The following is a 16,176-nucleotide window of genomic DNA, read 5'->3' as shown; positions in this document are numbered from 1 at the left end:
CAGGAAGAGGAAGGGAATGACCAATAGGCAGAGCACACGGGATTTTTAGCACAGTGAAATTATTCTGTAATTCTATAGTCGTGGATGCATGTTATCCTACATCTGTCCAAACCTACAGAATGTACAACACCAAGAGTGAACCCTGGTGTAAGCTATGGACTTTAGTGAATAATAACATATCAATATTGGCCTCATCAGCTGTAACATATCTATGGTCCTAATGCAAGATGTTAGTATGTTAACAATAAGGGAACTGTGTTTGTGGCAGGGGAAGGTGCTGTATGAGAGCTTTCTGTACTTTCTGCTCTTTTTTTTCTGTAAAGATAAAGTTGCTCTAAAAAAATAAAGTATTAATTTTAAAAATGGGATTATATTATATAAACTGTTTTGTAACTTTTTCCACTTAATAATATGTTGCAAACATAAAAAAAATAATAATTGCATGGTTGGAAGTATCATGAATCTTAAAAATTCTCCATTGTTTCTACTTTTTTACGATTTCTAATAGTATGTGGAGAACATCTGTAAACATGCATATCTGTCAATTATTTCCTTAGGATACATTTCTAGAAAAAGAGTCAGTTTGTATCAAGGGGTATGCACATTAAAATTTTTACTTGTATTTCCCTCCATAAAGATTGTGCCAGTGTATCTTCCTCTGAGAGAAATGAAAGGGCTCATTTCTTCATCCTTTGGTCAAAACTGAATGTTCCCAATCTTTTCAGGGTTCATTTACTTGATGGCTAAAATAGTAAATAATATTTACTAGTTAAATATTATTTTTGAATAATAGTAAAGTTAGAAAAATTTTCCTTTGTTTTCCTTTTTGTTTCTTCTCTTATGAATGTGAATTTAGTTTCCTCTTTAAATGTACTGGAATGTTCACCTTTCTCTGATTGATCTATAAGGAATTAAATAAGGATATTAGTTCTTTACTGTCATAGGTTCCAAATGTTTATTTCATAGTTTATCACCTGCCTTTTAATTTTATGTATGATACTGAGACATTTCTATGAATCTTTTCCTTTATGGTTTTTGGCTTTGGTGTCATGCTGCACAAATCCCCCTCTACCCGCCGCTCGTTCCTTTGTGCTCTGGCTCCTATAAGCCGAACAAGTTCCAGTAGGAGGTCAGAGGCACAGGGAGGAGTGCCCTGGGAGTGCACTGGTCCGGGACGGTTCAGTAATCATACTGTGCTGGACTGAAACATCCCATGGAAGACCTATGTCCTCTTCCCCTTGCCTGACATGCCAGCTCCCCTACAGTCAGTCCATGGGAGATACTCTGTCAACAGTAGTAATAGAGTTGGCTCAGCTAAAGGCCAAGTGTAATTATGCAGCAAGAGCAGACCCCACCACGTTTGACGGTCTTGGCGGGTAGTCCTGATGAAGCTCGGGCGTGTGTTTTAGAACTTTCACAAAACCAGGTATGTTTCTATTCTCTAGGCCAAGCTACGTTTGGATTAATTACAAATGAGCAATAAACAAACCTTGGGACACTTAAAGACAGAGCCCTGCCGAAGGATTTGCTTTACTCACTACTTAAGATAACATTTAGGTTTTATTCACAGTGGTTGCAGCCCTCTACTGGTGGGATGAACTTCTTCTGGCTGAAAAGTCTGAGAAGTTCTGGATGTCCATTTACTTGATCTTGAAGATGGACATTAGTGAGTATGTCCATAGCTCACAACCAGGCTCTGTGGGGTGGACTCGGTGAGAACTGGTCAGGGAAAGCATTGGGGGACCTCCACTCCCTGGAGGAGACACCCAATAATGTCTTGGTGACACCCGATAATGTTGCTTGAAGCAGGTTCGTCTCTGTTCTTTAATAGAAGCATTAAAAATGTGAGCAGCCATAACTTTGGGGTACAGGGAGATTTCCTATGGGGATTTTTCAAGCATCATATGCTCTGTTTCTGTGATGTATATAATTTATCCTTTTGGTGAAGGTGCATGTGGGCCTCAGTGTGATCCACATCAGTATAATTGACAGGAGTTAAAATCTGCTGATCCCCCTCGTTTCCCACCAGAAAGGAACGAACATCATTAATTATTAATTATATGAGTGTGGGGCCTCCAGATCCAAAGAGGAATCTGAACTTGAACGGGAGTCTCCCAGAGAAAGGGAGAGAGCAGTCGTTCATGTATATTGATGGCATCTTGTATTATCCCATTGCTGTAACATCTGTGGTCTCACCGCTGCCCACCCACAGCAACCTTCCAGAAGCAAGGGGATAAATGGGAAGGGAAAGTTTGATCCAGGAGTTTGTCACTCAGTGTTTCTGATGTGATGTGCGGGTAGCTGTCTGCCTGAGGGATATTCTGTCAGCCTCTTGGCAGCCTTAGTTGGCCATTCCCACTTTCCTGAAACACTGTCCTCTCTTGGTGCCCATCACACCTTTTGAGTCTTCACAGGCAAATTTTTTTCTAATTGCAGTGGAAATATCAGACCTGGGCCCTCTTCTGTCCACCATCCTCACTTTGTCCCCAGGTGGTCTCATAGTGTCCTCTGGCTTTAACCACTGTCTTAGTCCATTCAGGCTGCCATAACAGGATCCCACAGCCTGGGTGCCTTATAAACAACAGACATTTCTTTCTCACAGTTCTGGAGGCTGCGAAATCCAAGGTCAAGGCACTGGCAGACTGGTGTCTAGTGGGAGCCTGCTTCCTGGTTCATAGATAGTTCTTCCTGTGGCGGAAAGGGAAGGGAGCCCCCGGGGGCCACATTTTTAAGGATACTCATCCTGTTCATGAGGGCTCCGCCCCTATGATGTAATCATCTTCCAAAGGCCCCACCTCCTAAGATCACCACATTGGGGATTAGGATTCAATATACAAACTTTGGGAGGACACAGACTGTCAGTCGATAGCAATTACCATCCATGAGCTAATGACTCCTAAATAATTAATATTTACCCCAAATATATCCTTGTTGGATGAATGAATGACGGTTGGGAGGGGTCAGAAATGAAGATTTCGAAGTCAGAAACATTTAAGTGGTTAAGCTTCTGGTTAATCATTAAACATAGCAGAGAAGGAAGCTCAGGAGAGAATCAAAAACCATCAACATTTACAATGGGGTAAGAATGAACACTGAGATAGAAGGGGTATAAATGTATGAGGGGAGCTGGAAGAAAGGTACCAAGAAGCCAGAGAGGGGAACTTGAAGAAAAACAGTAGAGGTGATAATGTTAAGTATCCTAGGGAGGTCAGTTAAGATGAAGACTGCAAAATCTTCCTTACATTTACCAAGGAGGGGGCTCTTTGCCAGAGCCCTTTCAGTGCAGTTAGGGGAAGAGCCAGATGACAGCGGCTGAGAAGCTAGTGGGAGCTGAAGTTGAGGAGGTGGAGACCATGACACTTGACTATGAGGGAAGAGCAATGCCAGGGCAATAGCTGGTGAGAACACAGGGCCAAGGGGGATAGGAAGGGGTGGGGAGTGTTTCTAAGCTGAAGGGAACAAGTGGCAGAAAGGATGAGGTTCAGGAGGAAGAGGGTGCGATGCAACGTGGGTTAAGAAAGAACCCTTGAACAGGCTGTCCTCTTCCAATGAGACTGTAGGCAAGGAGAGAAGATGGGCATACATGATTCTCTGCTAGGAATAGTCAGCATCTGCCTGGCCAGCCAGACTGAGGTCCATGAGAGCAGATGGTAACGGTCATGACAGATGCGGAGACACACAGCTGAGGATGTGACCAAGTCAAGGGCTTTTCTGAGATGATCTGTCTCAATCTTTCAGACAGTGTGAGTTTTCTCTGGCGTCTCTCTGCGGTATTGGCACAGGAATAGTGAGTTTCAGGGTTGCTCCAGGATCCGGAGGTTGCAGGGTAAGAGGAATAATGGAAGGAGGCTGCTGAGAGTTGGTCATGTGATGGACTGTGGAATTCAGCTGAGATGGAGAAGGTGACGCAGCTGGCCTTGACAGTGCAGTGTGGGGATGAGGCTTCACGAAGCCCTGGAAGCAATGGCTGAAGATAAGGGCAGGCCAAGGTTGCTGGGGTCAAGAAGGTGAGGGAATTGAATGTGTGTGTGTTTCACAAAAATTTTAAATCTAAACAGCATTATGATCGGAGATGATAGAAAGAATATTGCTGCTATAACAAATAGACCCCAGTAAGTATAATGGCTCAAGCACAAGAGGAGTTTATGTCCATATCATATAATAGTACAAGGTGTGTGTTATTGATCAGCAGGCGGGGGTGGGCACAGGGTCCCCGCTCCATGCAGTTAATTAGAGACTCAGGCTGCTGATGGCTCTACTGCCAACATGTGGCTCCCAAGGTTGGGGAGCACCATCTCAGTCAGCTAGAAGGAGAAAGGAGCTTGGAGGAGCACAGAGAGAGCTCTGTCTCTAGAAGAGACAACCATAGGTCTCCCCCCTGCCCCGCCCCATTCACTTGGCTAAAACCCTGCCACATCTAGTTGCTGAGTAGGCTGGGACATGTGGTGCACTTATGTGTCCCAGAGAGGAGAACGTGGATTTTGTGAACAGGTAGCAGCCTCTGCCACACTGCAGTGCCACGGAGAGAAAGACTGATCCAATCGCTTACACCCTGGATAAATGTGGAGAGGTGGCCCAGAAACTGGAGGGTGGGGCTTCTGCAGGGCAGTGGGAGTGTGATGGTCTGGAAATGACTTTGTCCAATGGACAGATGGAGTGTATACGAGTCAGATTTATCTGGTTTGAATGCTGGCTATGTTACTTTCTGGCTTTCCTATTTGGGCCCAGTTATTCAATTTAATTCTTTAACTTCTTCCAGCCTTAGTCTCTTCATCTGTAAAATGGGACAAATGCCCCTGATTTCACAGTATTCAATGGATAATGTATGTCCTAATTTTTAGTGAATAGCAGCAGTTTCATAAGTCATTTTTCTTCTGCTGCTTATTTAAGGCTCTTCAAAGTCACAGACAGAGAGCAGTCTTGTTCAAGAAGTTGGGTGAGGTCTGCGGTTGGCTAGAGCAGACCTTACATCAAGGCTACCTGGAGCCAGGTAGGTAGATGTGTAGCAGTTGTGAATGAAAAGGGTCCAGGTAGGGCGCCTGGGTGGCTCAGTTGATTGGGCGACTGCCTTCGGCTCAGGTCATGATCCTGGAGTCCCGGGATCGAGTCCCGCATCGGGCTTCCTGCTCAGCGGGGAGTCTGCTTCTCCCTCTGACCCTCTTCCCTCTTGTGCTTTCTATTCATTCTCTCTCTCTCTCAAATAAATAAATAAAATCTTTAAAAAAAAAAAAAGAAAAGAAAAGGGTCCAGGTAAATGCTGGATAGTAACTATAACTCGGCCTCAGTGTGAGGGGGGACAGTGGAGTGTGGATCACACAAGCAGAGCCCAGGACCCTTCTCCAGGGGCAGCTGCTACCCTCCTCCAGCCCCCTGGGAACAGACACTAGAGTTTCCTAGAGCTTCTGATTTCCAGAAGGTGAAAGTGTGGCTTTTTCATGAGAAGTCTCCTCACTCTAATTTGTTGGCCCAATTAAAAATCCATTGAAAACACTGTATGGTGAAACAAAATTTGTCTCTGGGCTGATCTGGCCCACAGGCTACCAGTTTGTGACTTTCATATTCTCCATCACCTAAGGCCAGCTATAAGCCTTGGCTTCTGGATCTTTGCTGACCAACGCAACAGCCATAACCACCAGGAGCTATTTACATTAAAATTAAGTTAAATGAAATAAATTAAAAATTGAGGCCCCTCTCCCATCACACTAAGCATGTTTCGAATGCTCCACAGCCATGGGTGGGGGCAGGGGTAGTGACTATTGTGTTGGACAGAGCAGATATAGAACATTCCCCTCATGGAAGAATGTTCTTTTACAAGGCACAGCTCCCTGGATGGAAGAGGCATGAAAGGTAGTATCATGTCACAAGTGGTTCCCTTCCTTAAACATTTGTTATGTTTTGCCTGTCTTGATGAATTCAGTGTTGTCACACAGCCAAGATGGTGATCAGAAGAAAGACTTGCAGAGTTTCATGTTGTCTCACACACAAGTGTAAGACCCATCTCTGGGCTGTAACTTTGGTGAGTTATGGAGACTTGACTGTGTCGGATGGATGGAGAATCCTCCACTCCAGCTTGGCTCTCTCCACTGCACTCTGAATGTACAAGATGAGATACACACCCTGTGTGAGGAGAAGGTGCTACATCCTAACACCTTTCAGGCAGGACGCTTGGTTCCTCCAGTGGGAAGGGACTGTGATCTGTCCTAGGTCCTCCTATGTTGGAATAGATATGCAAGGAATGTGACTGTTGGGCAGAGATAGGGACTGGTGCTTTAGTCAGGCAAGTACAGTCCATCAAACAGTTCAGCTCTCTTGCATCCCGTTTCAGGCAAAATGGGTAGCAGTGGCAGTGGTTGCTGGGGGGTGAGGGGATCTCCAAGGTGCAAAGGCCAGTGGTCCGTCAGTTAAGTAGAGTCCTGGGATGGGGTCCAAGAGTAGGTCACTCTGAGAAGCACTAGCTGGTAGGCAGGCAACAGCCTTTCTGTGGGAGACCTGCCATTCTGTGGGAGGTCCACCATTTCTTGGGAGGTCCTCCATGCCTATCAGATCCCAGTTCCTGGAATCCACCAGGCTGGGGTCCAGGACTAGACTTCCATCCTCAAAAGGGAGACTAGCAAGAGCCAAGCAGGACCCAGGCCATGGGGTTGATGGCATGTGGGAGGGGCTGGGCCCCAACTCTAACTTCCAGGAAACCCCTCCTTCAAAAGGTCCATGCAAGAGAAGGGGGGCAATGGAGAGAGTGGAACGAGAGCCCACTGTTAGCTGCAAAGTCCTGAATCCCCCCTCAGAGAAAAATAGCTAATATCTAACCCTGACTGGCACCGTGAAACACTTGCATCCCATTTGGACTTGTCTGGAAACTGAAGAATGTGGTCAACAACGTGATGGGCATTCATAGGATTGGTGGCAGGTATGGATGTTTACAATGCCTCTGAGGCAAACCTCATAAGCCTGACAGGGAAGGGAAAGGAGAAAAAAAGTGAGGAGACAAGGAAGAGGAAGAGAAAAGAAGCCCTCCACATTTGACCAAAGGTCTTTTTTGTCCTCTTGTTATCTGCAGGATATTTGAGGCAAGAGAATAATAACCACACAGAGAAAACTAATGCCTAGAGGGTGGTTTTAAGATGATGCAAAGGCCAGCAAAGAATTTTGTTCAGTTCTTCCCCTGGACCCCTCTGTCTTGGTGGCTTCAGCAATGAGAGCATGAAGCCATTTGGGTCACTCTATTCCTCATGGTTTGATGAGAACCACAGCCTGGAACCTTCTAAATGACACTGTCTCTCTCAGGAATGTGTTCGCTGGTTGGTGTGGGCAGTCACAATGGCCATAGGAGAGCTACTTCAGGTTTGCGTGTTAAATGGGCCTGGAGGAAACTGTCAGGAGATGGAGAACCAGGCATTTGGTTAGGTTGCCATCCTAGGAAGGCGATGGGAGGATGGGTTGGACCATGGTGCTCACTGGCCTGCTCATTGCTGTCATCCTGGGCACCAAATTAACTTTCACAAGCAAGTGGGAGAAACTTCCAGATTGTCCCAGTAAGAACTGCTGCTGAGCATTAACCTCAGTGGGCTGAAATAGTGATGCAAGCAAGCTGCATTTTGGCCAACTGGCTGTGGCTATCCATGGGCTGAGGGGCTGGCTTAAGCCAGGAATGGCCGTGTATCCTGATACTGCATGCTGTGTTTTTTATTATGATGTTGCATCCTTGCTAGTCAAAATTACAATGGCCTTGATGTATTCTTCCCCTCTTCTTCTCCACCATCTGACTTGGAGGTTGTCATGTGAATGCCCAGACCTGGCCACCCCAGCAGAGGAAGACTCAGGAAAGGATTGGTGTGGGGCTCAGCTCTGGCCTTGACCCCAAAGAGGGCTGAAAGGGAACGTCTCAAACCGCTGGCTCTCCAAGGGTCACAAGTCTAAGATTCAGACCCCTGCAGCTCTGCTGATAACCTTGGTCGTCCACCAGATGATGACTCCTTCCGGTACTTTGTAAGCAAAAATGGCCAAAAGGCTTCATAAAGCCAAAAGCAGGGAGAAAAATAGTAGGAGGGGGAAGGAAAAGGGATAAGGAGCATTTGTCTCAATACCAGGTTGAAAGAATATTCCACAGGATAAACTTGGTCCCCCTGCCTTTGCTTATCTGAACGTCCCCCATACCAAGCAAGGATATTTGTCTCACTGGAGGATGCCAGTGTTGTAAAGATGTCCTTTGTTCAAGTTCTCCTATTCCATTCCCATCAAGGAGAACTGTCTGCAGACATGTTTGCAGATCCTAGAAGTTTCTGCAACATGAAGAGTCTCTCCCAGAGAGGGCCTAATCCATCTATAAGTACACAGTGATGCTGGTAGCAAGTTAGAGGTACCCAGGCCTAAGTGGAAGTTCTGCAGGCTTCTCTGGCAGGAGAGAATGGCTGTCATGAGTACCCCCTGGTCCTCCTGAGAACTTGGACTAAATGGATGGGGCCTAAGACAGAGCCTGGTTGTGAACTTTGCGCCTTGGAAGATCATTTTAGACTCAAGTCCCAGTGTAACTATATATATATATATTTTTTTTTAAAGATTTTATTTATTTATTTGACAGAGAGAGACACAGAGAGAGAGGAACACAAGCAGGGGGAGTGGGAGAGGGAGAAGCAGGCTTCCCGCCGAGCAGGGAGCCCGATGTGGCGCTCGATCCCAGGACCCTGGGACCATGACCTGAGCCGAAGGCAGATGCTTAACGACTGAGCCACCCAGGCGCCCCCCGGTGTAACTATATTTTATAACTGGGACTTTTGTTCAGGGAGCTTATTCATTTAATTAATCTGTTCATTCTTTATCCCTCCCTCCATCCATCCATCATCCACCCATCCGTCCATCATCCATCTGCCCATCCATCCATCCATCATCCACCCATCCATTCATCCGTCCATCTGCTCATCCATCCCTCATCCATCCATCTGCTCATCCATCCATCCATTCATTCATCCATCCAACATCCACCATCCATTCATCTGCTCACCGAACCATCCATCATCCACCCATCCATCCATCCATCCATCCATCCAATCCATCCATCTTCCCATCCATCCATTCTTTCAGAACGTGTGTGTGTATGCAAAGCCTTATGGTGCATGCTGCAGAAACTAAGTATAGTCTTCTGCCATCAGGATGCTTCTTGTCTAGGAGGAGACAGTGTATAAAGAAATAACACTGGAAACTGCTTCAGGCACCCTGCTAGGAATCTTTATAGGGCCCAGTGGCGCACAACAGAAAGAGTAGTCAGATCTCTCTGGGGGCATAGAGGAGGTGATGGTGTGAGGGGCTAGAGAGGGGGTGCAGTGCTGGGGGAGGTGGAAACATGAGTACGGACGCAGGCTACAAAGAGCCTGACGCTCTCACCAGGGAAGGTGAGAGCTTGACGTGGCCGGAGTGTGGGGGGCAGCACAGGGATGCCAACAGCGCTCAGGAAGGCACGGGACGTAGGCAGAAGCCAGACTATGCGAAAAGCCTGGACCCAGTGCTGAGGACTTTGGACTTTGTCACGCAGGTATCGTGGAGCTGTGGACGCATTTTAAGCGGGAGAGTAACAAGGTCAGATTTGCACTTTGGGGCAAGTACTGATTCAGGACCGCATAAGATCCAAAAGCAGTGGGGCCCTTAATTCAGCACAGGAAAGATGGTGACACCCCCAATGAGACAGTGGCCTTTAGTCTCTTGGGCCCCCAGGATTATTTTCTTTCTGTCTCAGCCAGTCACCTTAAAGCGGTCATTTTACTAATTGAACATCATAATTTCCTCAATTCCTGAGGCACTCCACCTCCTCCCCTGGTTTGACTGCGTGCCTACACGAAGTCAGTGTGGCCCATACCTGTAGAATCTGGTTTAAAGGCCCATGTATGCGGTAGACAGTCTACTCCCAGTTGGTGTAACTTTCAGTCACCTCCTTATCTGCTTGTGTCCTATTGGGTCCCGTTCTGCTTCTTGAGGGAGGCCAGGCATGCTCAGAAGTTGGGTGGTGCTCAGTCTTTGGTGGGTGACATTGTGGGGGCCCAGACTCATGGCAGAGGGGCACAGCTTCTCTGGGGCAGGAGGAGCACCGTGCGTCCTCACCCCACGGCCTTGCCGTGCACAAGGCCTTGCAGCCCACGGAGGGGCTGTGCGTGAGGAGCTTGTGAGCTCAACTCGCGATTACTCTTTGGTCTTCTTAGGGAAAATTCAGCAATTCTTTAAATCTTTACAGTATCCAAATGGACTACTTCCAAAAATCCATAGACTAAGCTAATAAATCGCCCCCAAAGAGGTCTCTAGGGAACCTGTTTGGACAAATGGGCTAGAAGCACAGAATGTTTTTGAATAAGTGGGTAGTTCTCAATATTTGAACATGGCTGGATTCTTCTAAGAGACTGAAGCTCCCGACATATTATTTGGACTCTCTGGACACACAGTTCACCCGTTTTCTGAGCCCTCTGTGGAAATGACATAGCTTCTGAACCAGGGAGGGCCCAGATGGACGAGCATCTGCTTTATTTCCTAAGTGTGTTGGAGCCCGAGCCTGAAGCGTGTGCTTGGAAAAGGGAACCCACCTGCAGCTACCACAGGCGGACCTGCATGCAGTGGAGTCACGCTTGGTGAAGGCCAGGCCCGTGCCCCTGAAGGCCAGGTCCCAGTGGGAGAGAAATCTGCATGCGCTGCCATGGTGGGGTGGGGTTGGCGGCAGCCACAAGCCTAGGTGACCCAATCCAGTCAGGTGAATTCTTGCCATCTGGCATTTTAAACACTCGGGTGAATGAGGACCGGTGGGGTGGCAGGTGCACGTCAGGGAGGCAGAGGTGGAAGGTCACCTAGGCTGGAGGGCCGGCAAGCTGGGGCAGGGCAGTGGGAGGCAATCTGCACTGGGTGGCCAGAGAGGCTCTGCTGTTGGGCTGCTTCCCCAGCTCATGTTTATGGGGTGCTCTGAGCTCTTTGCTGGGTGGGGTGGAGAACAAGGTGGCTTAGGGAGGCTGTAGTTGTGAGGTAGAGACTAAAAAAATACAGACGGAAACAAATACACAAAGTACTTCCGACTGGGATCCCTGCTGTTGAGGGGCTGCCGAGATAGGGAAGGTAGCGAATATGTGGGCAGACTTCAGATGGGGGTCAGGGCGAGTGTCGTGGAAGAGGGCACTGAAGGGTGAGAAGGAGCCGTCCCTGCAGTGAATGGGAGAGGAGGAGACAGTAGCAGCAACAGGAAATTGGGGTGCTGCGGAGGGTAGGCGGGGAGGGCAGGATGAGGCTGGGAAAGAATGAGGGCAGTTTGGACAGTTCGCATTTTCTTTTCTTTTTTTTTTTTTAAAAGATTTTATTTATTTATTTGACAGAGAGAGACACAGCTAGAGAGGGAACACAAGCAGGGGGAGTGGGAGAGGGAGAAGCAGGCTTCCCGCGGAGCAGGGAGCCCGATGTGGGACTCGATCCCAGGACCCTGGGATCATGACCTGAGCCGAAGGCAGACGCTTAACGATTGAGCCACCCAGGCGCCCCCAGTTCGCATTTTCTTTGGGCAAGCCGCCCGCCTATCGGGGTCTTGCCCTTTTAGCTCCGGGGTAGCACTGTAAGGGTTCAGTGCTCCTTTAAACGTTGGTGTTCATCTATTATGTTTCCAATGAGAGGAGAGCTGGCCACTGACAGAAACTGAATCCTGCTGGGTGATGAAGAAAGAGAGATGGAGAATTAATTTTGGAACAAGGGGCAGTGCCGTTGGAATGTACTAAGTCCTTGGAGCTTCGCGTGGTGGCAGCCAGGGGAGTGGGACAGGGGTAAAGAAAGAGACAGCAGGCCACCCATGCCCACTTTTTTCACAAGGTGGGTCCTGGTTTCTGCTATTACTTTATCATTTAAAGAACTACTGCCTTGGGTTGTGGGGTCACACAGATCTGGATTCGAGTCCCGTGCTCACTCTTGCACACCCCTGGGCCTGGAACAAGAGGTTTCTTTGAGTTGCATTGTCCTTGCTATACAATAGGAATGTGAAGACTTCCCTAGTAAGATTTTCGGGGAGGATGAAATAAGATGTATTTAAAGTACTCTGCTTCGTGTAGACTACGGTAGGTGCTCAATAAATGTTAGTTGCCTCTTGCTGACTACATGAGTGTTTTACTAGAAGGCAATCAAGTGGAAGGATAGCAGGAATATTTACTACTCCTTCATAAGATGTTTCCATGGGGTACAGAGCAGGGCCACTGATGTGTATTTTGGGGAGCGGAAAAGTCCTGGGTAGGCCTGAGACCTGAGTGCTCGTTCATGTTCTCCCAGCTTCCTCTTCTGTAAAAAGCAGGGTGTAGTGGGCTACTAGCTGGAGGTAAACTGGTTAAAAAACATCCCTGGGCCTTATCACTGGAGATTCTAATCAAGAAGTCTGAGGGGGTCCAGCTGATTACAATGCAGAGGCAAAATCACTCCAGGAACCCCGGGACCAGGCGCTTTCCTAGTTCTCAGTTGAGGACAGAGGGGACCAAAAGCGCACTCTCCTCATTCACCACCAGAGGGCGGGCCTGAGGCATGACGGCCAAAGCAAGCTGCTGTCTGTCTCCAGCCCTGGGCAGGAAAGACCCCAGGGAAAATCTATAGTCACACAGAGGATGATGTGCAAGGTAGGTAATGAAGGAGTGATAAGAGGAGAAAGCCAAAGGCTACTAGATTCTGAAGTGCATGTTTTCCTCTGTGTCCCAGTGTCCGACAGAACGGGGACAGATGAGCCTCTTGTCTTCACCCAGTAAGGACTTTGGTCGGGATGCTCTCATAGCCCATACTGAGTTGACCAATACTCTTTTCTGCAAAAGCGGCATCTGGCTCAGAGGGCCAGTCACTTCCACCCTCATGGGTCACCACTCCCCAACCCTGGGTAAAGGATGCACCCCGTGGAAAGGCTTGGACCGGCTAGCCCTTGGCTGTCCCCTCTGCAGACTGCCCCTTCAGGGTTATGCACCCAAACAAAATGACCATTATGGCCGGATTCCATCTGCGGGGAGGAAGGCATCACTTCCAGCTCAAGTGTCCTCGTCAGTGCCCTTAGTTTTTGGCAAGGGAGAATTCTGGCACCTTCTCTTTACCACCGCATTAACTGTAACCTCCTCTGCAGACCGCATTTAAGGCCGTAGCCCTTGGCGGCAGTCCTGCAGCGATGGGGGAACTTGGGGTGTTCTCTTCTTTGCCACTTCTGGGCTCTGTTCTTCTGGTCAAAATGTCTGTTTTGGGGTTTCCCTCCTCCGTGACATCCTGAATGTTGCACTTCCACAGAGGGAGGCCCAGGGGGGCTGTGGAAGCAGAACCGGCAACTGCAGCTTCCCAAAGGAGGAAGCTGAAACCAAGAGCAGTGGTGGGCCTGGTCCGAGCTGGGACGCGGAGTGAGCCGGCTGCTGAGGAACTGAAAGCAGTCCAGTCACCCTGCAGTGTCCCCGGTGACAGCACTTCGTCTCCCCACGCCCGGTGGGGGTGTATGACTTGAACATCTTAAAAATCCTGACTGGATGTCATCCCTCTTGAGCTCCCCACCTCCCCCCACCCCACCCGCCCCGGGGCCCTGTAAAGGGTGAGACATGAGGAAGCGTTCGGAAAGAGTTCCTAGTCTTTGCGAGCTCCAACTTTCAATGGAAGAAAAGTCCTGCTCGCCTTGTCATGGTAGAGGTGAGGATGGTATGGTGTAGGTGGTAGAACGTGAAGGGTACCACGCAGGCATGTGGAAAGAATACTGGAAGGGTGGAGAAGAGAACGGTTTAAGAAACTAGTGCTCAGGGGCACCCAGGTGGCTCAGTCGGTGAAGCGTCTGCCTTCGGCTGAGGTCATGATTCCAGGGTCCTAGGATGGAGCGCTGCATCGGGCTCCCTGCTCAGCAAGGAGCCTGCTTCTCCTTCTGCCTGCTGCCCCCCCCACTTGTACTCTCATGCTCTCTCTACCTCGCTCTCTTGCTCTCTCTCTGGTAAATAAATAAATAAAATCTTTTAAAAAAGAAAAGAAAAAAAAAGGAAACTAGCGCTCAGAAAAAAATGACCTGAGACGCCTTGTAGGACTCTAGAGTTCGGAACTGGATGCTCTCTCCTTGGATTTTATCAGGCCTGGTGGTACGTGGCAGCTTTGTTTAGGGGATGCTTAGCTTAAAATCCAAGCAGCTACGCCCACACAAGGAATAATGAGCTGCATTATAACAAGGTTCTCTTGCGGTTTCCGGAACTTGGAGGAGAGAAGGAAGACGCAGCAAGCAAGGCGACAGTGCTAAGAGAAAGGCTGAGCTGGGGATTTTGTTGACATTAAAACTCACTGTGGCAGTGACATGGAAGAAACGTGGAAATTCTCTTGGAAAAGCAATGACAGCATTTAGTTATATACCAAACCTTGAGGGCCCCTGCCACAGGTCAGGCAGTGTACTGGTCACGGGAAAAAGAAATGCCCAGTTCTTGGCTTTTAGGAGTCATGCTCTGACGGAAGAAAAGGACAGATAATTATAATACGAAGGATGCGTGTTCCAGTGGTGGTGAATACAGCAGGTTGTGCTTAATGCTTTCGGGGGCAGTAGGGAGGCAGATGGCACCAAGGAGGTGACCTTTAAGCTCACTTTTAGAGGAAGGGTTGAGGGAAGATGGAAGGAGATGAAGGAAACATGGGGCAGGGCACGGATTCGAGAAGGCGCATGGCCTCGAGGGGCAGCATGTGTGCTGGCACATGTGTGCATGCACCCCCTGAGCCCGGGGATGGAGGCATGGGTGTCAAGGGATGGGAGGTGAAGTTGCAGAGGAGGCTGTGGTCAGTGACTGATAGAGATCCTGGGTACAATGCTCTTTTTTCATGTTTGATACGCATTTAATTTTTAAAAAGATTTTATTTATTTATTTATTTATTTGAGAGAGAGAGAGAGAGAGAGAGAGAGAGCACAAGCAGGGGGGAGGTCTAGATGGAGAAGCCGATGTGAGACTGGATCCCAGGACCCTGGGATCATGACCTGAGCTGAAGGCAGACGCTTAGCCAACTGAGCCACCCAGACGCCCTGATGTGCATTTAATTTTTTAAAAGTTTAGAAAAATCATGCCCAAGAATAGGCTAAAATATTTGGTTCAGGAATAATGATTTGTAACTTTACAGGAATTTTCATTGAGTGTTTGTCTAAAGACAATGTGAAAAAACGGTGTTTTAACAAGCCTATCAGTGCAGTGTGGGTGGAAAATTCTTCCCCACCCTACTTTTCTGCATTACATTGAGCAGTATGGTAAGAAATGCAGATTGCAGACAGTTCCTTGGCCAATTAAAACTATTTGGTATCTTCTTTGTGCCAAATACTCTTAGGCTGTAGTCGGAACAGACAAAGCAATTTAAACCTTAACTCTTTGGATATGTATGAGTAGAAATGTCAGTTATCATGGACTAAGAACCTCATATGGAAGGCTATCAAAATAAGGCTGATACAAATAAGACTGACATAAAAGCTTTTATTACAGGGGTGTCTGGGTGGCTCAGTTGGTTGAGCGTCCAACTCTTGGTTTCAGCTCAGGTCATGGTCTCGGGGTTCTGGGATGGAGTCCTGTGTGGGGCTCTCTGCTCGGCAGGGAGTCCGCTTGGGATTCTCTCTCTCCCTCTTCCCCTGACCCTCCCCCTACTCTCCCTCTCTCAAATAAATAATCTTTTCTTTAAAGCTTTTATTACAAAGCACTTATTGGCAAATTAGTAAATAACAAGATATAGTTAAATCTGTTAAGATCAAACAGTTCAGGAGCAGGAAAATTTAACAAGAATATTTAACAATTTAATTAGAACTCATTCTGTTTTAAATTAATTTGAATCTCATTATTTGCTTGCTTGCCTAGTGGTTATTTTAATAGAACACTTACCCCCAGCCCTTTTGGAACCTACAGTTGGCTTTCACTGGTAGCAGGGCACATTTTAGCTTTCTCAGACTGTGACTTTAACCCTTACAGCTTGACATCAATACCTGCTGACATCAAGTCACTTTGCTCTTAGCACATCACATAGTTGGAGGGGGGGAGTGCTTCTACTTTGTTTTCAAGATGCACAGCTAATTGGAACTTGAATGAATTAATCAGCTATGGGGTTTGCTGCATGCCCTCACAGCTCTTTTCTGGGACTTTAGAATTTACCAGAATAGGAGTGAAAGAGTACAATCTTACACCTTCTGGACAGACAGGTAACCATCCAAAGTGGCCAGATGCAGAA

General features: G+C 47.8%; 1 protein-coding gene across 1 annotated transcript in view; it reads left to right on the top strand.

The window, feature by feature from the left end:
* The window catches only part of DPYSL2 (dihydropyrimidinase like 2), a 124,645-nt gene that overhangs the window by 36,688 nt on the left and 71,781 nt on the right, over positions 1–16,176 (top strand). The gene's annotated exons all lie outside the window — the stretch shown is intronic.

Source organism: Zalophus californianus, chromosome 2 (genome assembly GCF_009762305.2).
Source record: "Zalophus californianus isolate mZalCal1 chromosome 2, mZalCal1.pri.v2, whole genome shotgun sequence".
NCBI lineage: Eukaryota > Metazoa > Chordata > Mammalia > Carnivora > Otariidae > Zalophus > Zalophus californianus.
The sequence above is the reverse complement of the archived record's forward strand: the minus strand, read 5'-3'. Positions and strand labels throughout refer to the sequence as shown.